The 22,444-nt window shown below is 45.3% G+C and overlaps 2 long non-coding RNA genes and 15 pseudogenes across 2 annotated transcripts; all 17 read right to left on the bottom strand.

Moving 5' to 3' along the window:
• Positions 1-836: 836 nt before the first annotated feature.
• Positions 837-922, bottom strand: LOC144934016 (small nucleolar RNA SNORD53/SNORD92; annotated as a pseudogene).
• Positions 923-1,854: 932 nt separating this feature from the next.
• On the bottom strand, positions 1,855-7,937 carry LOC144933706 (uncharacterized). Its single transcript, XR_013637082.1, has 3 exons — positions 7,875-7,937; positions 6,714-6,785; positions 1,855-1,876 (listed from the first exon to the last, which is right to left on the bottom strand). It is a non-coding gene; the product is annotated as an uncharacterized LOC144933706 (long non-coding RNA).
• LOC144934027 (small nucleolar RNA SNORD53/SNORD92) lies at positions 2,000-2,085 on the bottom strand (annotated as a pseudogene).
• On the bottom strand, positions 6,912-6,997 carry LOC144934015 (small nucleolar RNA SNORD53/SNORD92; annotated as a pseudogene).
• Positions 7,938-8,071: 134 nt separating the features above from the next.
• On the bottom strand, positions 8,072-8,157 carry LOC144934021 (small nucleolar RNA SNORD53/SNORD92; annotated as a pseudogene).
• Positions 8,158-9,238: 1,081 nt separating this feature from the next.
• Positions 9,239-9,324, bottom strand: LOC144934014 (small nucleolar RNA SNORD53/SNORD92; annotated as a pseudogene).
• Positions 9,325-10,256: 932 nt separating this feature from the next.
• On the bottom strand, positions 10,257-12,594 carry LOC144933705 (uncharacterized). Its single transcript, XR_013637081.1, has 3 exons — positions 12,532-12,594; positions 11,368-11,439; positions 10,257-10,278 (listed from the first exon to the last, which is right to left on the bottom strand). It is a non-coding gene; the product is annotated as an uncharacterized LOC144933705 (long non-coding RNA).
• Positions 10,399-10,484, bottom strand: LOC144934009 (small nucleolar RNA SNORD53/SNORD92; annotated as a pseudogene).
• LOC144934013 (small nucleolar RNA SNORD53/SNORD92) lies at positions 11,569-11,654 on the bottom strand (annotated as a pseudogene).
• A 134-nt stretch (positions 12,595-12,728) lies between the features above and the next one.
• On the bottom strand, positions 12,729-12,814 carry LOC144934026 (small nucleolar RNA SNORD53/SNORD92; annotated as a pseudogene).
• Positions 12,815-13,897: 1,083 nt separating this feature from the next.
• LOC144934012 (small nucleolar RNA SNORD53/SNORD92) lies at positions 13,898-13,983 on the bottom strand (annotated as a pseudogene).
• A 1,079-nt stretch (positions 13,984-15,062) lies between these two features.
• LOC144934025 (small nucleolar RNA SNORD53/SNORD92) lies at positions 15,063-15,148 on the bottom strand (annotated as a pseudogene).
• A 1,075-nt stretch (positions 15,149-16,223) lies between these two features.
• LOC144934024 (small nucleolar RNA SNORD53/SNORD92) lies at positions 16,224-16,309 on the bottom strand (annotated as a pseudogene).
• A 1,080-nt stretch (positions 16,310-17,389) lies between these two features.
• On the bottom strand, positions 17,390-17,475 carry LOC144934011 (small nucleolar RNA SNORD53/SNORD92; annotated as a pseudogene).
• Positions 17,476-18,557: 1,082 nt separating this feature from the next.
• LOC144934010 (small nucleolar RNA SNORD53/SNORD92) lies at positions 18,558-18,643 on the bottom strand (annotated as a pseudogene).
• Positions 18,644-19,715: 1,072 nt separating this feature from the next.
• LOC144934023 (small nucleolar RNA SNORD53/SNORD92) lies at positions 19,716-19,801 on the bottom strand (annotated as a pseudogene).
• Positions 19,802-20,866: 1,065 nt separating this feature from the next.
• Positions 20,867-20,952, bottom strand: LOC144934022 (small nucleolar RNA SNORD53/SNORD92; annotated as a pseudogene).
• Between the last annotated feature and the right edge of the window lie 1,492 nt (positions 20,953-22,444).

Here is a 22,444-nt window from a genome sequence, read left to right as displayed (position 1 = left end):
CTGGGTTGGCACGTGCGAACAAATACAATTTTCACAGCGGTCTAAGTCACCACGTGGTACATTGCCCTCGTTTCTCAGTCAAAAGGTGAAGGTGCAGCTCAGTAACTGCTTGCTCAAGACACCGCTGCTGGTAGAAACTCCGCTGGAGGAAGTTCTTGGGGGTATTTGGTCTACACTTCCATGCTTACCAGACTTCTTGGAAGATGAGGGAGTACCCACACTTTACCCCACCACACGTGACCTACCAATCATCTTTGATGTCCAGCATCCTAACGTTTTTTTCACTGTGGCCAATCAATGAGTTTGTCAGTTAAAATGTCAAAGTGCCATGCAAACAAAACTAATTTAACAACCCAAATAAACCCTGCACTGTATCTCAGTGGTGTCCTACACTCAAAGGACAGGAAGAAGTAATCTCATCTGGCTATCAGATGGTTTAAAAATGACAAAATATTGAATCTCAAAGGGCTCTCAATTGGTCACAGGCTACGATGATGCCTGGGTAAGGCCAGCGTAGAACTGCTAGGTTCTGGCTCCATAAAATTCCTGTGGCAAACCATCAGACCCATGTTGGCCCTGTGCTGGCATGACTCAGATGTTCCAGTGGAAAAAGGGCAAAAAAGTCACTGTGAGTGCACCTGTTGGCATGGTGCTCGTGGTCCTGAATAGACGCTGTCAGTACAACACCTCTCTCACAGCGCCTAGTGAACCTGCACAACGCAACCACAAAGCGCACCACCACCAACACACGTTATAACACCACAGACAAGAAGCAAGGTGGTCATGAACTAGCACCACCATACAGTACCTGTACAGTGTCAGTGCGTCTTTGTAAGTTGCTCAGCCAGCCAAGTGGAACACAAGGGCATCATTTCCTCTCAGAAGAGTTTAGCGAAACCAGCCACAAGTATCATCATTGCAACTCAGGCGTGATATTCTGTGTGAGGCAGGAAGTGGAAATGGCTGTTGGGAAAAATGTATCTCAAAGTGCACTAAGAGGGATAAAATAATTACAAATGTAGAGACAATAAATCCAAACGCTCCCTTACATATAGACCATCACTAAACACTAGAGTTATTAACCGATGAGGCTTTTCAGAATTGATTACCTGGCTCCAATAGTCAGGAACCGATAATCGTTTCCAGTGTAATGTAAGGAATGAACGCCTGGATTGGCACGTGCTAACAAAAAAAATTGCACAGCGGTCTAAGTCACCACGTGGTACATTGCCCTTGTTTCTCACTAAAAAGGTGAAGGTGCAGCTCAGCAACTGCTTGCTCACAACACCGCTGGTGGTAGGACCTCCACTGGAGGAAGTTCTTGGTGGTATTTGGTCTACTCTTCCATGCTGACCAGACGTCTTGGAAGATGAGGGCATACCCCCACTTTACCCCACCACACGTGACCTACCAATCATCTTTGATGTCCAGCATCCTAACGTTATTTTAACTGTGGCCACTCAATGAGTTTATCTATTAAAAATGTCCAAGTGCCATGCAAACAAAACTAATTTAACCCAAATAAACCCAGCACTGTATCTCAGTGATGTCCTACACTAAAAGGACAGGAATATGTAATCTCATCTGACTATCAGATGGTTTAATAATGACAAAAAATTGAATCTCAAAGGGCTCTCAATTGGTCACAGGCTCCGATGATGTCTGGTTAGGCCAGCGTAGAATGGCTAGGTTCTGGCTCCGTAAAATTCCTGTGGAAAACCATAAGAGCCATGTTGGCCCTGTGCTGGCAAGACTCAGATGCTCCAGTGGAAAAAGGGCACAAGTCACTGTGAGTGCACCTGTTGGCATGGTGCTGGTGGTCCTGGGCTTCAATAGACGCTGTCCGTACAACACCTCCTCACAGCGCCTAGTGAACCTGCAAATCGCAACCACAAAGCACACCACCACCACCACTTGTTATAGAACCACAGACAAGCGACGAGGTTATGAACAAGCATCGCCATGCTCTGCCAGGACAGTGTGAATTGGGGTCTGTGAGCTGCTCAGCCAGCCAAGTGGAACACAAGGGCATCATTTCCTCTCAGAAGAGTTTAGCGAAACCAGCCACAAGCATCATCATTGCAACTCAGGAGTGATATTCTGTGAGAGACAGGAAGTGGAAATTGCTGTTGGGAAAAGTAAACCTCAAAGTGCACTAAGAGGGCTAAAATAATTACAAATGTAGAGACAATTCCAAAGCTCCCTTACATAGAGAACATTACCCAACACTAGAGTTATTAACCGATGAGGCTTTTTAGAATTGATTACCTGGATCTAAGTCAGGAATCAGTAAATGTTTCCAGTGTAATGTTAGGAATGAACGCCTGGATTGGCACGTGCGAACAAATACAATTTTCACAGCGGTCTAAGTCACCACGTGGTACATTGCCCTCGTTTCTCAGTCAAAAGGTGAAGGTGCAGCTCAGTAACTGCTTGCTCAAGACACCGCTGCTGGTAGAAACTCCGCTGGAGGAAGTTCTTGGGGGTATTTGGTCGACACTTCCATGATTAGCAGACTTCTTGGAAGATGAGGGAGTACCCACACTTTACCCCACCACACGTGACCTACCAATCATCTTTGATGTCCAGCATCCTAACGTTTTTTTCACTGTGGCCACTCAATGAGTTTGTCAGTTAAAAATGTCCAAGTGCCATGCAAACAAAACTAATTTAACTCAAAACAGGACCCTGCGGGGTGGGCTGGTAGGAATAATACTTAGTACCGGTACAGGGATATCGACGGGGTATAGAGTTAAAGAAAAAATTACTGTATTCTAGTGTAACGTTAATTAAAAGTGTTTGTTTTGACAAGAAACGCTGTGAGATTTAAAGACTCGTAGTCTTTCATTTCCAAACGATCACATCTGAGATTTATTGACCTTAGATGGGGAAACTCGAATGCATTTACTAGTATATAAAGGTGAAATAAAATAGAGGGAATAAACGGCACCTTGGTGCATTTTATGTCGTCTACATAGAGTTGAATAAACGGGCGTTTGGCATATTCATATAACAGTACTACATTGAGCAGTGTTTGTTTGGCACTTCGAGTTTTTATTCGCGCGCACGACATGGATACCGAAAACAACCACGACTTTGAAGACCCCAATGGTTGTCTGGACGCCCACGTTGAAAAGATGCTTGCTGAAACAGAGACCTCATTTGCTGCTGGAACCCTTTACAAACTCGCAGTGAAAAGCGTCGTTTCCATGGACCCAGAACCAACCGCAGTTGGTGCTGCTATAACGGTAGCATCGCCACCAAACATGCAGCCAGCAGCTAAATAATCAAAGATTGCAGCACAAGTAGAAATACTTGCGTGTGAATACGATGTAGTGAACACGACAGAGATGTGGTGAACACGGCAGAGATGTGGTGAACACGGCAGAGATGTGGTGAACACGGCAGAGATGTAGAGATAATAGTGAACACGACAGAGATATAGTGAACACGACAGAGATGTAGAGATGATAGTGAACACGGCAGAGATGTAGTGAACACGGCAGAGATGTAGTGAACACGGCAGAGATGTAGTGAACACGGCAGAGATGTAGTGAACACGGCAGAGATGTAGTGAACACGGCAGAAATGTAGTGAACACGGCAGAGATGTGGTGAACATGACAGAGATGTAGAGATGATAGTGAACACGACAGAGATATAGTGAACACAACAGAGATGTAGAGATGATAGTGAACACGACAGAGATGTAGTGAACACGACAGAGATGTAGAGATTATAGTGAACACGACAGAGATGTAGAGATGATAGTGAACACGGCAGAGATGTAGTGAACACAGCAGATGTAGTGAACACGACAGATGTAGTGAACACGGTAGAACTATAAGCGAGTGAATAGCAGCAGCGACGAGGCCTCTCGCTGCCTCTGCTCTGCCGCTGCCGGGCTGCAGATTCATCCGAGTCAGGTACCACTGCCAATATGCACAACAACAACAATAAACGTGCTGCGTTTCATCTCTGTGTTAATAAGCCTGCTGCACTAGGCCTCACGAAGCCTGCCGCACTAGGCCTCGTGCCGTGCTTTTCGTGCACAAATAAGGCGATTAAATGTATCTCGTCTCTGTGTTAATAAATGTTTCTTGTCTCTGTGTTATAAAAACGTGCTGCGTTTCAGTAAAATAATTGTTTTTAAATAAACGTGCTGCGTTTCATCTGTGTTAATAAGCCTGCCACACTAGGCCTCACGAAGCCTGCCGCACTAGGCCTCGTGCCGTGCTTTTCGTGCACAAATAAGGCGATTAAATGTATCTCGTCTCTGTGTTAATAATTGTTTCTTGTCTCTGTGTTAAAAAAACGTGCTGCGTTTCAGTAAAATAATTGTTTTTAAATAAACGTGCTGCATTTCATCTCTGTGTTAATAAGCCTGCCGCACTAGGCCTCACGAAGCCTGCCGCACTAGGCCTCGTGCCGTGCTTTTCGTGCACAAATAAGGCGATTAAATGTATCTCGTCTCTGTGTTAATAAATGTTTCTTGTCTCTGTGTTATAAAAACGTGCTGCGTTTCAGTAAAATAATTGTTTTTAAATAAACGTGCTGCGTTTCATCTCTGTGTTAATAAGCCTGCTGCACTAGGCCTCACGAAGCCTGCCGCACTAGGCCTCGTGCCGTGCTTTTCGTGCACAAATAAGGCGATTAAATGTATCTCGTCTGTGTTAATAAATGTTTCTTGTCTCTGTGTTAAAAAAACGTACTGCGTTTCAGTAAAGTAATTTTTTTAAAATAAACGTGCTGCGTTTCATCTCTGTGTTAATAAGCCTGCCGCACTAGGCCTCACGAAGCCTGCCACACTAGGCCTCGTGCCGTGCTTTTCGTGCACAAATAAGGCGATTAAATGTATCTCGTCTCTGTGTTAATAAATGTTTCTTGTCTCTGTGTTAAAAAAGCGTGCTGCGTTTCAGTAAAATAATTGTTTTTAAATAAACGTGCTGCGTTTCATCTCTGTGTTAATAAGCCTGCCGCACTAGGCCTCACGAAGCCTGCCGCAGTAGGCCTCGTGCCGTGCTTTTCGTGCACAAATAAGGCGATTAAATGTATCTCGTCTCTGTGTTAATAAATGTTTCTTGTCTCTGTGTTATAAAAACGTGCTGCGTTTCAGTAAAATAATTGTTTTTAAATAAACGTGCTGCGTTTCATCTCTGTGTTAATAAGCCTGCCGCACTAGGCCTCACGAAGCCTGCCGCACTAGGCCTCGTGCCGTGCTTTTCGTGCACAAATAAGGCGATTAAATGTATCTCGTCTCTGTGTTAATAAATGTTTCTTGTCTCTGTGTTAAAAAAACGTGCTGCGTTTCAGTAAAGTAATTGTTTTTAAATAAACGTGCTGCGTTTCATCTCTGTGTTAATAAGCCTGCCGCACTAGGCCTCACGAAGCCTGCCGCACTAGGCCTCGTGCCGTGCTTTTCGTGCACAAATAAGGCGATTAAATGTATCTCGTCTCTGTGTTAATAAATGTTTCTTGTCTCTGTGTTATAAAAACGTGCTGCGTTTCAGTAAAATAATTGTTTTTAAATAAACGTGCTGCGTTTCATCTCTGTGTTAATAAGCCTGCCGCACTAGGCCTCACGAAGCCTGCCGCACTAGGCCTCGTGCCGTGCTTTTCGTGCACAAATAAGGCGATTAAATGTATCTCGTCTGTGTTAATAAATGTTTCTTGTCTCTGTGTTAAAAAAACGTGCTGCGTTTCAGTAAAGTAATTTTTTTTAAATAAACGTGCTGCGTTTCATCTCTGTGTTAATAAGCCTGCCGCACTAGGCCTCACGAAGCCTGCCACACTAGGCCTCGTGCCGTGCTTTTCGTGCACAAATAAGGCGATTAAATGTATCTCGTCTCTGTGTTAATAAATGTTTCTTGTCTCTGTGTTAAAAAAGCGTGCTGCGTTTCAGTAAAATAATTGTTTTTAAATAAACGTGCTGCGTTTCATCTCTGTGTTAATAAGCCTGCCGCACTAGGCCTCACGAAGCCTGCCGCAGTAGGCCTCGTGCCGTGCTTTTCGTGCACAAATAAGGCGATTAAATGTATCTCGTCTCTGTGTTAATAAATGTTTCTTGTCTCTGTGTTAAAAAAACGTGCTGCGTTTCAGTAAAGTAATTGTTTTTAAATAAACGTGCAGCGTTTCAGTAAAGTAATTTTGAAGCGAAGTTTAAAGTTTTGCCGTGATGCGCCGGAAGCGACGGCCATCTTGTTTAATTCACATATCGCAGGGGGAGCGGGCGGCCATCTTGTCAGACAGGGTCATGCCAAGTGTTTGCAGTAGGGGGCGATGTTGATACACGGACGGACGGACGGACAAACGCGGACGGACGGACGGACAAACGCGGACGGACGGACGGACAAACGCGGACGGACGGACGGACAAACGCGGACGGACGGACACATTAATCTATTGGTGGTCTGGTCCACTTCGTTCCTACCAGTATAAACCCTGCACTGTATCTCAGTGGTGTCCTACACTCAAAGGACAGGAAGAAGTAATCTCATCTGGCTATCAGATGGTTTAAAAATGACAAAATATTGAATCTCAAAGGGCTCTCAATTGGTCACAGGCTACGATGATGCCTGGGTAAGGCCAGCGTAGAATGGCTAGGTTTGGCTCCATAAAATTCCTGTGGCAAACCATCAGAGCCATGTTGGCCCTGTGCTGGCATGACTCAGATGTTCCAGTGGAAAAAGGGCACAAAAGTCACTGTGAGTGCACCTGTTGGCATGGTGCTCGTGGTCCTGAATAGACGCTGTCCGTACAACACCTCTCTCACAGCGCCTAGTGAACCTGCACAACGCAACCACAAAGCGCACCACCACCACCACACGTTATATCACCACAGACAAGAAGCAAGGTGGTCATAAACTAGCACCACCATACAGTACCTGTACAGTGTCAGTGCGTCTTTGTAAGTTGCTCAGCCAGCCAAGTGGAACACAAGGGCATCATTTCCTCTCAGAAGAGTTTAGCGAAACCAGCCACAAGTATCATCATTGCAACTCAGGCGTGATATTCTGTGTGAGGCAGGAAGTGGAAATGGCTGTTGGGAAAAATGTATCTCAAAGTGCACTAAGAGGGATAACATAATTACAAATGTAGAGACAATAAATCCGAACGCTCCCTTACATATAGACCATCACTAAACACTAGAGTTATTAACCGATGAGGCTTTTCAGAATTGATTACCTGGCTCCAATAGTCAGGAACCGATAATCGTTTCCAGTGTAATGTTAGGAATGAACGCCTGGATTGGCACGTGCTAACAAAACAAATTGCACAGCGGTCAAAGTCACCACGTGGTACATTGCCCTTGTTTCTCACTAAAAAGGTGAAGGTGCAGCTCAGCAACTGCTTGCTCACAACACCGCTGGTGGTAGGACCTCCACTGGAGGAAGTTCTTGGTGGTATTTGGTCTACTCTTCCATGCTGACCAGACGTCTTGGAAGATGAGGGCATACCCCCACTTTACCCCACCACACGTGACCTACCAATCATCTTTGATGTCCAGCATCCTAACGTTATTTTAACTGTGGCCACTCAATGAGTTTATCTATTAAAAATGTCCAAGTGCCATGCAAACAAAACTAATTTAACCCAAATAAACCCAGCACTGTATCTCAGTGATGTCCTACACTCAAAGGACAGGAATATGTAATCTCATCTGATTATCAGATGGTTTAATAATGACAAAATATTGAATCTCAAAGGGCTCTCAATTGGTTACAGGCTCCGATGATGTCTGGTTAGGCCAGCGTAGAATGGCTAGGTTCTGGCTCCGTAAAATTCCTGTGGAAAACCATAAGAGCCATGTTGGCCCTGTGCTGGCAAGACTCAGATGCTCCAGTGGAAAAAGGGCACAAGTCACTGTGAGTGCACCTGTTGGCATGGTGCTGGTGGTCCTGGGCTTCAATAGACGCCGTCCGTACAACACCTCCTCACAGCGCCTAGTGAACCTGCAAATCGCAACCACAAAGCACACCACCACCACTTGTTATAGAACCACAGACAAGCGACGAGGTTATGAACAAGCATCGCCATGCTCTGCCAGGACAGTGTGAATTGGGGTCTGTGAGCTGCTCAGCCAGCCAAGTGGAACACAAGGGCATCATTTCCTCTCAGAAGAGTTTAGCGAAACCAGCCATAAGCATCATCATTGCAACTCAGGAGTGATATTCTGTGAGAGACAGGAAGTGGAAATTGCTGTTGGGAAAAGTGAACCTCAAAGTGCACTAAGAGGGCTAAAATAATTACAAATGTAGAGACAATAAATCCGAACGCTCCCTTACATATAGACCATCACTAAACACTAGAGTTATTAACCGATGAGGCTTTTCAGAATTGATTACCTGGCTCTAATAGTCAGGAATCAGTAAATGTTTCCAGTGTAATGTTAAGAATGAACGCCTGGATTGGCACGTGCGAACAAATACAATTTTCACAGCGGTCTAAGTCACCACGTGGTACATTGCCCTCGTTTCTCAGTCAAAAGGTGAAGGTGCAGCTCAGTAACTGCTTGCTCACGACACCGCTGCTGGTAGAAACTCCGCTGGAGGAAGTTCTTGGGGGTATTTGGTCTACACTTCCATGCTTACCAGACTTCTTGGAAGATGAGGGAGTACCCACACTTTACCCCACCACACGTGACCTACCAATCATCTTTGATGTCCAGCATCCTAACGTTTTTTTCACTGTGGCCACTCAATGAGTTTGTCAGTTAAAATGTCAAAGTGCCATGCAAACAAAACTAATTTAACAACCCAAATAAACCCTGCACTGTATCTCAGTGGTGTCCTACACTCAAAGGACAGGAAGAAGTAATCTCATCTGGCTATCAGATGGTTTAAAAATGACAAAATATTGAATCTCAAAGGGCTCTCAATTGGTCACAGGCTACGATGATGCCTGGGTAAGGCCAGCGTAGAACTGCTAGGTTCTGGCTCCATAAAATTCCTGTGGCAAACCATCAGACCCATGTTGGCCCTGTGCTGGCATGACTCAGATGTTCCAGTGGAAAAAGGGCAAAAAAGTCACTGTGAGTGCACCTGTTGGCATGGTGCTCGTGGTCCTGAATAGACGCTGTCAGTACAACACCTCTCTCACAGCGCCTAGTGAACCTGCACAACGAAACCACAAAGCGCACCACCACCAACACACGTTATAACACCACAGACAAGAAGCAAGGTGGTCATGAACTAGCACCACCATACAGTACCTGTACAGTGTCAGTGCGTCTTTGTAAGTTGCTCAGCCAGCCAAGTGGAACACAAGGGCATCATTTCCTCTCAGAAGAGTTTAGCGAAACCAGCCACAAGTATCATCATTGCAACTCAGGCGTGATATTCTGTGTGAGGCAGGAAGTGGAAATGGCTGTTGGGAAAAATGTATCTCAAAGTGCACTAAGAGGGATAAAATAATTACAAATGTAGAGACAATAAATCCGAACGCTCCCTGACATATAGACCATCACTAAACACTAGAGTTATTAACCGATGAGGCTTTTCAGAATTGATTACCTGGCTCCAATAGTCAGGAACCGATAATCGTTTCCAGTGTAATGTTAGGAATGAACGCCTGGATTGGCACGTGCTAACAAAACAAATTGCACAGCGGTCAAAGTCACCACGTGGTACATTGCCCTCGTTTCTCACTAAAAAGGTGAAGGTGCAGCTCAGCAACTGCTTGCTCACAACACCGCTGATGGTAGGACCTCCACTGGAGGAAGTTCTTGGTGGTATTTGGTCTACTCTTCCATGCTGACCAGACGTCTTGGAAGATGAGGGCATACCCCCACTTTACCCCACCACACGTGACCTACCAATCATCTTTGATGTCCAGCATCCTAACGTTATTTTAACTGTGGCCACTCAATGAGTTTATCTATTAAAAATGTCCAAGTGCCATGCAAACAAAACTAATTTAACCCAAATAAACCCAGCACTGTATCTCAGTGATGTCCTACACTCAAAGGACAGGAATATGTAATCTCATCTGACTATCAGATGGTTTAATAATGACAAAATATTGAATCTCAAAGGGCTCTCAATTGGTCACAGGCTCCGATGATGTCTGGTTAGGCCAGCGTAGAATGGCTAGGTTCTGGCTCCGTAAAATTCCTGTGGAAAACCATAAGAGCCATGTTGGCCCTGTGCTGGCAAGACTCAGATGCTCCAGTGGAAAAAGGGCACAAGTCACTGTGAGTGCACCTGTTGGCATGGTGCTGGTGGTCCTGGGCTTCAATAGACGCCGTCCGTACAACACCTCCTCACAGCGCCTAGTGAACCTGCAAATCGCAACCACAAAGCACACCACCACCACTTGTTATAGAACCACAGACAAGCGACGAGGTTATGAACAAGCATCGCCATGCTCTGCCAGGACAGTGTGAATTGGGGTCTGTGAGCTGCTCAGCCAGCCAAGTGGAACACAAGGGCATCATTTCCTCTCAGAAAAGTTTAGCGAAACCAGCCACAAGCATCATCATTGCAACTCAGGAGTGATATTCTGTGAGAGACAGGAAGTGGAAATTGCTGTTGGGAAAAGTGAACCTCAAAGTGCACTAAGAGGGCTAAAATAATTACAAATGTAGAGACAATAAATCCGAACGCTCCCTTACATATAGACCATCACTAAACACTAGAGTTATTAACCGATGAGGCTTTTCAGAATTGATTACCTGGCTCTAATAGTCAGGAATCAGTAAATGTTTCCAGTGTAATGTTAAGAATGAACGCCTGGATTGGCACGTGCTAACAAATACAATTTTCACAGCGGTCTAAGTCACCACGTGGTACATTGCCCTCGTTTCTCAGTCAAAAGGTGAAGGTGCAGCTCAGTAACTGCTTGCTCAAGACACCGCTGCTGGTAGAAACTCCGCTGGAGGAAGTTCTTGGGGGTATTTGGTCGACACTTCCATGCTTACCAGACTTCTTGGAAGATGAGGGAGTACCCACACTTTACCCCACCACACGTGACCTACCAATCATCTTTGATGTCCAGCATCCTAACGTTTTTTTCACTGTGGCCACTCAATGAGTTTGTCAGTTAAAATGTCAAAGTGCCATGCAAACAAAACTAATTTAACAACCCAAATAAACCCTGCACTGTATCTCAGTGGTGTCCTACACTCAAAGGACAGGAAGAAGTAATCTCATCTGGCTATCAGATGGTTTAAAGATGACAAAATATTGAATCTCAAAGGGCTCTCAATTGGTCACAGGCTACGATGATGCCTGGGTAAGGCCAGCGTAGAATGGCTAGGTTCTGGCTCCATAAAATTCCTGTGGCAAACCAACAGAGCCATGTTGGCCCTGTGCTGGCATGACTCAGATGTTCCAGTGGAAAAAGGGCACAAAAGTCACTGTGAGTGCACCTGTTGGCATGGTGCTCGTGGTCCTGAATAGACGCTGTCCGTACAACACCTCTCTCACAGCGCCTAGTGAACCTGCACAACGCAACCACAAAGCGCACCACCACCACCACCACACGTTATATCACCACAGACAAGAAGCAAGGTGGTCATAAACTAGCACCACCATACAGTACCTGTACAGTGTCAGTGCGTCTTTGTAAGTTGCTCAGCCAGCCAAGTGGAACACAAGGGCATCATTTCCTCTCAGAAGAGTTTAGCGAAACCAGCCACAAGTATCATCATTGCAACTCAGGCGTGATATTCTGTGTGAGGCAGGAAGTGGAAATGGCTGTTGGGAAAAATGTATCTCAAAGTGCACTAAGAGGGATAACATAATTACAAATGTAGAGACAATAAATCCGAACGCTCCCTTACATATAGACCATCACTAAACACTAGAGTTATTAACCGATGAGGCTTTTCAGAATTGATTACCTGGCTCCAATAGTCAGGAACCGATAATCGTTTAAAGTGTAATGTTAGGAATGAACGCCTGGATTGGCACGTGCTAACAAAACAAATTGCACAGCGGTCAAAGTCACCACGTGGTACATTGCCCTTGTTTCTCACTAAAAAGGTGAAGGTGCAGCTCAGCAACTGCTTGCTCACAACACCGCTGGTGGTAGGACCTCCACTGGAGGAAGTTCTTGGTGGTATTTGGTCTACTCTTCCATGCTGACCAGACGTCTTGGAAGATGAGGGCATACCCCCACTTTACCCCACCACACGTGACCTACCAATCATCTTTGATGTCCAGCATCCTAACGTTATTTTAACTGTGGCCACTCAATGAGTTTATCTATTAAAAATGTCCAAGTGCCATGCAAACAAAACTAATTTAACCCAAATAAACCCAGCACTGTATCTCAGTGATGTCCTACACTCAAAGGACAGGAATATGTAATCTCATCTGACTATCAGATGGTTTAATAATGACAAAATATTGAATCTCAAAGGGCTCTCAATTGGTCACAGGCTCCGATGATGTCTGGTTAGGCCAGCGTAGAATGGCTAGATTCTGGCTCCATAAAATTCCTGTGGAAAACCATAAGAGCCATGTTGGCCCTGTGCTGGCAAGACTCAGATGCTCCAGTGGAAAAAGGGCACAAGTCACTGTGAGTGCACCTGTTGGCATGGTGCTGGTGGTCCTGGGCTTCAATAGACGCCGTCCGTACAACACCTCCTCACAGCGCCTAGTGAACCTGCAAATCGCAACCACAAAGCACACCACCACCACTTGTTATAGAACCACAGACAAGCGACGAGGTTATGAACAAGCATCGCCATGCTCTGCCAGGACAGTGTGAATTGGGGTCTGTGAGCTGCTCAGCCAGCCAAGTGGAACACAAGGGCATCATTTCCTCTCAGAAGAGTTTAGCGAAACCAGCCACAAGCATCATCATTGCAACTCAGGAGTGATATTCTGTGAGAGACAGGAAGTGGAAATTGCTGTTGGGAAAAGTGAACCTCAAAGTGCACTAAGAGGGCTAAAATAATTACAAATGTAGAGACAATAAATCCGAACGCTCCCTTACATATAGACCATCACTAAACACTAGAGTTATTAACCGATGAGGCTTTTCAGAATTGATTACCTGGCTCTAATAGTCAGGAATCAGTAAATGTTTCCAGTGTAATGTTAAGAATGAACGCCTGGATTGGCACGTGCGAACAAATACAATTTTCACAGCGGTCTAAGTCACCACGTGGTACATTGCCCTCGTTTCTCAGTCAAAAGGTGAAGGTGCAGCTCAGTAACTGCTTGCTCAAGACACCGCTGCTGGTAGAAACTCCGCTGGAGGAAGTTCTTGGGGGTATTTGGTCGACACTTCCATGCTTACCAGACTTCTTGGAAGATGAGGGAGTACCCACACTTTACCCCACCACACGTGACCTACCAATCATCTTTGATGTCCAGCATCCTAACGTTTTTTTCACTGTGGCCACTCAATGAGTTTGTCAGTTAAAAATGTCCAAGTGCCATGCAAACAAAACTAATTTAACAACCCAAATAAACCCTGCATTGTATCTCAGTGGTGTCCTACACTCAAAGGACAGGAAGAAGTAATCTCATCTGGCTATCAGATGGTTTAAAAATGACAAAATATTGAATCTCAAAGGGCTCTCAATTGGTCACAGGCTACGATGATGCCTGGGTAAGGCCAGCGTAGAATGGCTAGGTTCTGGCTCCATACAATTCCTGTGGCAAACCATCAGACCCATGTTGGCCCTGTGCTGGCATGACTCAGATGTTCCAGTGGAAAAAGGGCAAAAAAGTCACTGTGAGGTGCACCTGTTGGCATGGTGCTCGTGGTCCTGAATAGACGCTGTCAGTACAACACCTCTCTCACAGCGCCTAGTGAACCTGCACAACGCAACCACAAAGGGCACCACCACCAACACACGTTATAACACCACAGACAAGAAGCAAGGTGGTCATGAACTAGCACCACCATACAGTACCTGTACAGTGTCAGTGCGTCTTTGTAAGTTGCTCAGCCAGCCAAGTGGAACACAAGGGCATCATTTCCTCTCAGAAGAGTTTAGCGAAACCAGCCACAAGTATCATCATTGCAACTCAGGCGTGATATTCTGTGAGGCAGGAAGTGGAAATGGCTGTTGGGAAAAATGTATCTCAAAGTGCACTAAGAGGGATAAAATAATTACAAATGTAGAGACAATAAATCCGAACGCTCCCTTACATATAGACCATCACTAAACACTAGAGTTATTAACCGATGAGGCTTTTCAGAATTGATTACCTGGCTCCGATAGTCAGGAACCGATAATCGTTTCCAGTGTAATGTAAGGAATGAACGCCTGGATTGGTACGTGCTAACAAAAAAAATTGCACAGCGGTCTAAGTCACCACGTGGTACATTGCCCTAGTTTCTCACTAAAAAGGTGAAGGTGCAGCTCAGCAACTGCTTGCTCACAACACCGCTGGTGGTAGGACCTCCACTGGAGGAAGTTCTTGGTGGTATTTGGTCTACTCTTCCATGCTGACCAGACGTCTTGGAAGATGAGGGCATACCCCCACTTTACCCCACCACACGTGACCTACCAATCATCTTTGATGTCCAGCATCCTAACGTTATCTTAACTGTGGCCACTCAATGAGTTTATCTATTAAAAATGTCCAAGTGCCATGCAAACAAAACTAATTTAACCCAAATAAACCCAGCACTGTATCTCAGTGATGTCCTACACTAAAAGGACAGGAATATGTAATATGTAATCTCATCTGACTATCAGATGGTTTAATAATGACAAAATATTGAATCTCAAAGGGCTCTCAATTGGTCACAGGCTCCGATGATGTCTGGTTAGGCCAGCGTAGAATGGCTAGGTTCTGGCTCCGTAAAATTCCTGTGGAAAACCATAAGAGCCATGTTGGCCCTGTGCTGGCAAGACTCAGATGCTCCAGTGGAAAAAGGGCACAAGTCACTGTGAGTGCACCTGTTGGCATGGTGCTGGTGGTCCTGGGCTTCAATAGACGCTGTCCGTACAACACCTCCTCACAGCGCCTAGTGAACCTGCAAATCGCAACCACAAAGCACACCACCACCACTTGTTATAGAACCACAGACAAGCGACGAGGTTATGAACAAGCATCGCCATGCTCTGCCAGGACAGTGTGAATTGGGGTCTGTGAGCTGCTCAGCCAGCCAAGTGGAACACAAGGGCATCATTTCCTCTCAGAAGAGTTTAGCGAAACCAGCCACAAGCATCATCATTGCAACTCAGGAGTGATATTCTGTGAGAGACAGGAAGTGGAAATTGCTGTTGGGAAAAGTGAACCTCAAAGTGCACTAAGAGGGCTAAAATAATTACAAATGTAGAGACAATAAATCCGAACGCTCCCTTACATATAGACCATCACTAAACACTAGAGTTATTAACCGATGAGGCTTTTCAGAATTGATTACCTGGCTCTAATAGTCAGGAATCAGTAAATGTTTCCAGTGTAATGTTAAGAATCAACGCCTGGATTGGCACGTGCGAACAAATACAATTTTCACAGCGGTCTAAGTCACCACGTGGTACATTGCCCTCGTTTCTCAGTCAAAAGGTGAAGGTGCAGCTCAGTAACTGCTTGCTCAAGACACCGCTGCTGGTAGAAACTCCGCTGGAGGAAGTTCTTGGGGGTATTTGGTCTACACTTCCATGCTTACCAGATTTCTTGGAAGATGAGGGAGTACCCACACTTTACCCCACCACACGTGACCTACCAATCATCTTTGATGTCCAGCATCCTAACGTTTTTTTCACTGTGGCCACTCAATGAGTTTATCTATTAAAAATGTCCAAGTGCCATGCAAACAAAACTAATTTAACCCAAATAAACCCAGCACTGTATCTCAGTGATGTCCTACACTAAAAGGACAGGAATATGTAATCTCATCTGACTATCAGATGGTTTAATAATGACAAAATATTGAATCTCAAAGGGCTCTCAATTGGTCACAGGCTCCGATGATGTCTGGTTAGGCCAGCGTAGAATGGCTAGGTTCTGGCTCCGTAAAATTCCTGTGGAAAACCATAAGAGCCATGTTGGCCCTGTGCTGGCAAGACTCAGATGCTCCAGTGGAAAAAGGGCACAAGTCACTGTGAGTGCACCTGTTGGCATGGTGCTGGTGGTCCTGGGCTTCAATAGACGCCGTCCGTACAACACCTCCTCACAGCGCCTAGTGAACCTGCAAATCGCAACCACAAAGCACACCACCACCACTTGTTATAGAACCACAGACAAGCGACGAGGTTATGAACAAGCATCGCCATGCTCTGCCAGGACAGTGTGAATTGGGGTCTGTGAGCTGCTCAGCCAGCCAAGTGGAACACAAGGGCATCATTTCCTCTCAGAAGAGTTTAGCGAAACCAGCCACAAGCATCATCATTGCAACTCAGGAGTGATATTCTGTGAGAGACAGGAAGTGGAAATTGCTGTTGGGAAAAGTGAACCTCAAAGTGCACTAAGAGGGCTAAAATAATTACAAATGTAGAGACAATAAATCCGAACGCTCCCTTACATATAGACCATCACTAAACACTAGAGTTATTAACCGATGAGGCTTTTCAGAATTGATTACCTGGCTCTAATAGTCAGGAATCAGTAAATGTTTCCAGTGTAATGTTAAGAATGAACGCCTGGATTGGCACGTGCGAACAAATACAATTTTCACAGCGGTCTAAGTCACCACGTGGTACATTGCCCTCGTTTCTCAGTCAAAAGGTGAAGGTGCAGCTCAGTAACTGCTTGCTCAAGACACCGCTGCAGGTAGAAACTCCGCTGGAGGAAGTTCTTGGGGGTATTTGGTCTACACTTCCATGCATACCAGACTTCTTGGAAGATGAGGGAGTACCCACACTTTACCCAACCACACGTGACCTACCAATCAACTTTGATGTCCAGCATCCTAACGTTTTTTTCACTGTGGCCACTCAATGAGTTTGTCAGTTAAAATGTCAAAGTGCCATGCAAACAAAACTAATTTAACAACCCAAATAAACCCTGCACTGTATCTCAGTGGTGTCCTACACTCAAAGGACAGGAAGAAGTAATCTCATCTGGCTATCAGATGGTTTAAAAATGACAAAATATTGAATCTCAAAGGGCTCTCAATTGGTCACAGGCTACGATGATGCCTGGGTAAGGCCAGCGTAGAATGGCTAGGTTTGGCTCCATAAAATTCCTGTGGCAAACCATCAGAGCCATGTTGGCCCTGTGCTGGCATGACTCAGATGTTCCAGTGGAAAAAGGGCACAAAAGTCACTGTGAGTGCACCTGTTGGCATGGTGCTCGTGGTCCTGAATAGACGCTGTCCGTACAACACCTCTCTCACAGCGCCTAGTGAACCTGCACAACGCAACCACAAAGCGCACCACCACCACCACACATTATAACACCACAGACAAGAAGCAAGGCGGTCATAAACTAGCACCACCATACAGTACCTGTACAGTGTCAGTGCGTCTTTGTAAGTTGCTCAGCCAGCCAAGTGGAACACAAGGGCATCATTTCCTCTCAGAAGAGTTTAGCGAAACCAGCCACAAGTATCATCATTGCAACTCAGGAGTGATATTCTGTGTGAGGCAGGAAGTGGAAATGGCTGTTGGGAAAAATGTATCTCAAAGTGCACAAAGAGGGATAAAATAATTACAAATGTAGAGACAATAAATCCGAACGCTCCCTCACATATAGACCATCACTAAACACTAGAGTTATTAACCGATGAGGCTTTTCAGAATTGATTACCTGGCTCTAATAGTCAGGAATCAGTAAATGTTTCCAGCGTAATGTTAAGAATGAACGCCTGGATTGGCACGTGCGAACAAATACAATTTTCACAGCGGTCTAAGTAACCACGTGGTACATTGCCCTCGTTTCTCAGTCAAAAGGTGAAGGTGCAGCTCAGTAACTGCTTGCTCAAGACACCGCTGCTGGTAGAAACTCCGCTGGAGGAAGTTCTTGGGGGTATTTGGTCGACACTTCCATGATTAGCAGACTTCTTGGAAGATGAGGGAGTACCCACACTTTACCCCACCACACGTGACCTACCAATCATCTTTGATGTCCAGCATCCTAACGTTTTTTTCACTGTGGCCACTCAATGAGTTTGTCAGTTAAAAATGTCCAAGTGCCATGCAAACAAAACTAATTTAACAACTCAAATAAACCCTGCACTGTATCTCAGTGGTGTCCTACACTCAAAGGACAGGAAGAAGTAATCTCATCTGGCTATCAGATGGTTTAAAAATGACAAAATATTGAATCTCAAAGGGCTCTCAATTGGTCACAGGCTACGATGATGCCTGGGTAAGGCCAGCGTAGAATGGCTAGGTTCTGGCTCCATAAAATTCCTGTGGCAAACCAACAGAGCCATGTTGGCCCTGTGCTGGCATGACTCAGATGTTCCAGTGGAAAAAGGGCACAAAAGTCACTGTGAGTGCACCTGTTGGCATGGTGCTCGTGGTCCTGAATAGACGCTGTCCGTACAACACCTCTCTCACAGCGCCTAGTGAACCTGCACAACGCAACCACAAAGCGCACCACCACCACCACACGTTATATCACCACAGACAAGAAGCAAGGTGGTCATAAACTAGCACCACCATACAGTACCTGTACAGTGTCAGTGCGTCTTTGTAAGTTGCTCAGCCAGCCAAGTGGAACACAAGGGCATCATTTCCTCTCAGAAGAGTTTAGCGAAACCAGCCACAAGTATCATCATTGCAACTCAGGCGTGATATTCTGTGAGGCAGGAAGTGGAAATGGCTGTTGGGAAAAATGTATCTCAAAGTGCACTAAGAGGGATAAAATAATTACAAATGTAGAGACAATAAATCCGAACGCTCCCTTACATATAGACCATCACTAAACACTAGAGTTATTAACCGATGAGGCTTTTCAGAATTGATTACCTGGCTCCAATAGTCAGGAACCGATAATCGTTTCCAGTGTAATGTTAGGAATGAACGCCTGGATTGGCACGTGCTAACAAAACAAATTGCACAGCGGTCAAAGTCACCACGTGGTACATTGCCCTTGTTTCTCACTAAAAAGGTGAAGGTGCAGCTCAGCAACTGCTTGCTCACAACACCGCTGGTGGTAGGACCTCCACTGGAGGAAGTTCTTGGTGGTATTTGGTCTACTCTTCCATGCTGACCAGACGTCTTGGAAGATGAGGGCATACCCCCACTTTACCCCACCACACGTGACCTACCAATCATCTTTGATGTCCAGCATCCTAACGTTATTTTAACTGTGGCCACTCAATGAGTTTATCTATTAAAAATGTCCAAGTGCCATGCAAACAAAACTAATTTAACCCAAATAAACCCAGCACTGTATCTCAGTGATGTCCTACACTCAAAGGACAGGAATATGTAATCTCATCTGATTATCAGATGGTTTAATAATGACAAAATATTGAATCTCAAAGGGCTCTCAATTGGTCACAGGCTCCGATGATGTCTGGTTAGGCCAGCGTAGAATGGCTAGGTTCTGGCTCCGTAAAATTCCTGTGGAAAACCATAAGAGCCATGTTGGCCCTGTGCTGGCAAGACTCAGATGCTCCAGTGGAAAAAGGGCACAAGTCACTGTGAGTGCACCTGTTGGCATGGTGCTGGTGGTCCTGGGCTTCAATAGACGCCGTCCGTACAACACCTCCTCACAGCGCCTAGTGAACCTGCAAATCGCAACCACAAAGCACACCACCACCACTTGTTATAGAACCACAGACAAGCGACGAGGTTATGAACAAGCATCGCCATGCTCTGCCAGGACAGTGTGAATTGGGGTCTGTGAGCTGCTCAGCCAGCCAAGTGGAACACAAGGGCATCATTTCCTCTCAGAAGAGTTTAGCGAAACCAGCCACAAGCATCATCATTGCAACTCAGGAGTGATATTCTGTGAGAGACAGGAAGTGGAAATTGCTGTTGGGAAAAGTGAACCTCAAAGTGCACTAAGAGGGCTAAAATAATTACAAATGTAGAGACAATTCCAAAGCTCCCTTACATAGAGAACATTACTCAACACTAGAGTTATTAACCGATGAGGCTTTTTAGAATTGATTACCTGGATCTAAGTCAGGAATCAGTAAATGTTTCCAGTGTAATGTTAAGAATTAACGCCTGGATTGGTACGTGGGAACAAATAAAATTTTCACAGCGGTCTAAGTCACCACGTGGTACATTGCCCTCGTTTCTCAGTCAAAAGGTGAAGGTGCAGCTCAGCAACTGCTTGCGCACAACACCGCTGGTGGTAGAACCTCCACTGGAGGAAGTTCTTGGTGGTATTTGGTCTACTCTTCCATGCTGACCAGACGTCTTGGAAGATGAGGGCATACCCCCACTTTACCCCACCACACGTGACCTACCAATCATCTTTGATGTCCAGCATCTTAACCGGTACATCACTGTGGCCACTCAATTAGTTTGTAAGTTAAAAATGTCCAAGTGCCATGCAAACAAAACCAATTTAACAACCCAAATAAACCCTGCACTGTATCTCAGTGGTGGCCTACACTCAAAGGACAGGGAGAAGTAATCTCATCTGGCTATCAGATGGTTTAATGACAAAATATTGAATCTCCAAGGGCTCTCAATTGGTCACAGGCTACGATGATGTCTGGTAAGGCCAGCGTAGAATGGCTAGGTTCTGGCTCCGTAAAATTTCTGTGGAAAAACATCATAGCCATGTTGGCCCTGTGCTGGCAAGACTGCTCCAGTAGAAAAAGGGGTACAAGTCACTGTGAGTGCACCTGTTGGCATGGTGCTCGTGGTCCTGGGCTTGAATAGACGCTGTCCGTACAACATCTCCTCACAGCGCCTAGTGAACCTGCACATCACAACCACAAAGCACACCACCACCACACGTTATAGAACCACAGACAAGCGACGAGGTTATGAACAAGCACTGCCATGCCGTGCCAGTGCAGTGTGAATTGGGGTCTGTGAGCTGCTCAGCCAGCCAAGTGGAACACAAGGGCATCATTTCCTCTCAGAAGAGTTTAGCGAAACCAGCCACAAGTATCATCATTGCAACTCAGGAGTGATATTCTGTGCGAGGCAGGAACTCTGAATGTAGCCATTGGGAGTTCAGTATCAAGCCATGCAGACATTGAATGCTGCTGCTACTAGAGGTTTAGATTACTCATCTATATATTCGCAAGTCATCTATTTTGAGGCGTTCACACTAATCCTCGCTCTATGTTAATTCAAGAGCCTGTCAGCTGCTGACAGTTGATTGCCAAATTGTACCGTAAGGGGCCATCCATTCAGTACGAAGGCAAAAAACTGTAAAAACCTGACCCCTCCCTGTATGCACGTGGACTTCTTACACCCCCCCACCTGCGTACGCACGTTTGACGCACGGCCGATATTTAATCCACGCAAAAACGATCAAGGATAAATAATATTTAAGTGTTTAAGCAAACAGATAGTCCACCGCCGGCTGCATTAAAGAATTAAGTTGCGTACCTTGGCCACTTATTTTGCCGAGCTGCATGATAGCTGCAGTCAGGGGTACGGTGGCATACAAGTGACACCTCTCTGACAGTCCTACTTCTCCCAGTAGTACTTGTTGACAGCTGAAGAAACTGAGCTGTGGCTCATTTGAAGGCCAATGTAGACAAATTATCGAGGCTTCCCCCCCGCCCCGTTTCCTATGCGTACGTACATTGTCAGTCGACCCCCCATACGCAAGCGTACGCATTTGGGTTAACCCTCCTTCCCCCTCCACGCATACGTAATCAATGGATGGCCCATAAGGGGTCATCGAAAACTTCACTTCCTCCACCTTTCTTTGGACCAGCAGTTTAAGTGCCACTCTTGTGTTTTTTTGGTCACAGGTAGTCCCCTACTTAGGAACGGGTTCCATTCCTGATACTTGTTAATAAGTCGACTGGTTCGTAAGTTGGAACATAACGTACTCTATTTAAATAGTAACATACACTGTCATTAAATGTTCTACGGTTCAACAAAAAACATAAACATTGGTAAACTCATAAATAAAAATTTATATTGTACATTTGCATGTAACACTGGGAAAAATCCTGTAAGGCGTGTCTGGCTTAACAAGCATTCTTTTTACGAAAGCAATTTGAATTTAGCCCAATTTGTGATGTACCAGCCTTTATAGGTGCTCGCCAACAGCACTTTGCCCAACAGTCTGTTTAAGGCTATAAGGGGGATCTTTGTCTCGGGGGAGGGGAGGTGTGCATGTTACTGAGTGTGAGAGGGCGCGAGGGGTCTGTGTGATGGAGTGGAGAGAGATTGCGAGCGAGTGTCTTTTTTCAAATGTGGCTGTAAGGTGATATTGTAGGATATATGGGGGATCTTACACTGTGGTTCTTCATGTGTGGCGTTACATTTGATGTTTTACTTTATTTTACAATTATACAGTCATTTGTTGTTCTCACATTTAAAAAAAGTTGTTCTAGAGTAGAACATTTTTGGGGTTGAAACATATCTCAGCTTTTAACATGGGGGGAGTCCATCAATGGGAAAACGACGATTGTTTAACGAGCGTTCGCTT

Source organism: Lampetra fluviatilis, chromosome 8, assembly GCF_964198595.1.
Source record: "Lampetra fluviatilis chromosome 8, kcLamFluv1.1, whole genome shotgun sequence".
Classification (NCBI taxonomy): Eukaryota; Metazoa; Chordata; class Hyperoartia; order Petromyzontiformes; family Petromyzontidae; genus Lampetra; species Lampetra fluviatilis.
The sequence above is the reverse complement of the archived record's forward strand: the minus strand, read 5'-3'. Positions and strand labels throughout refer to the sequence as shown.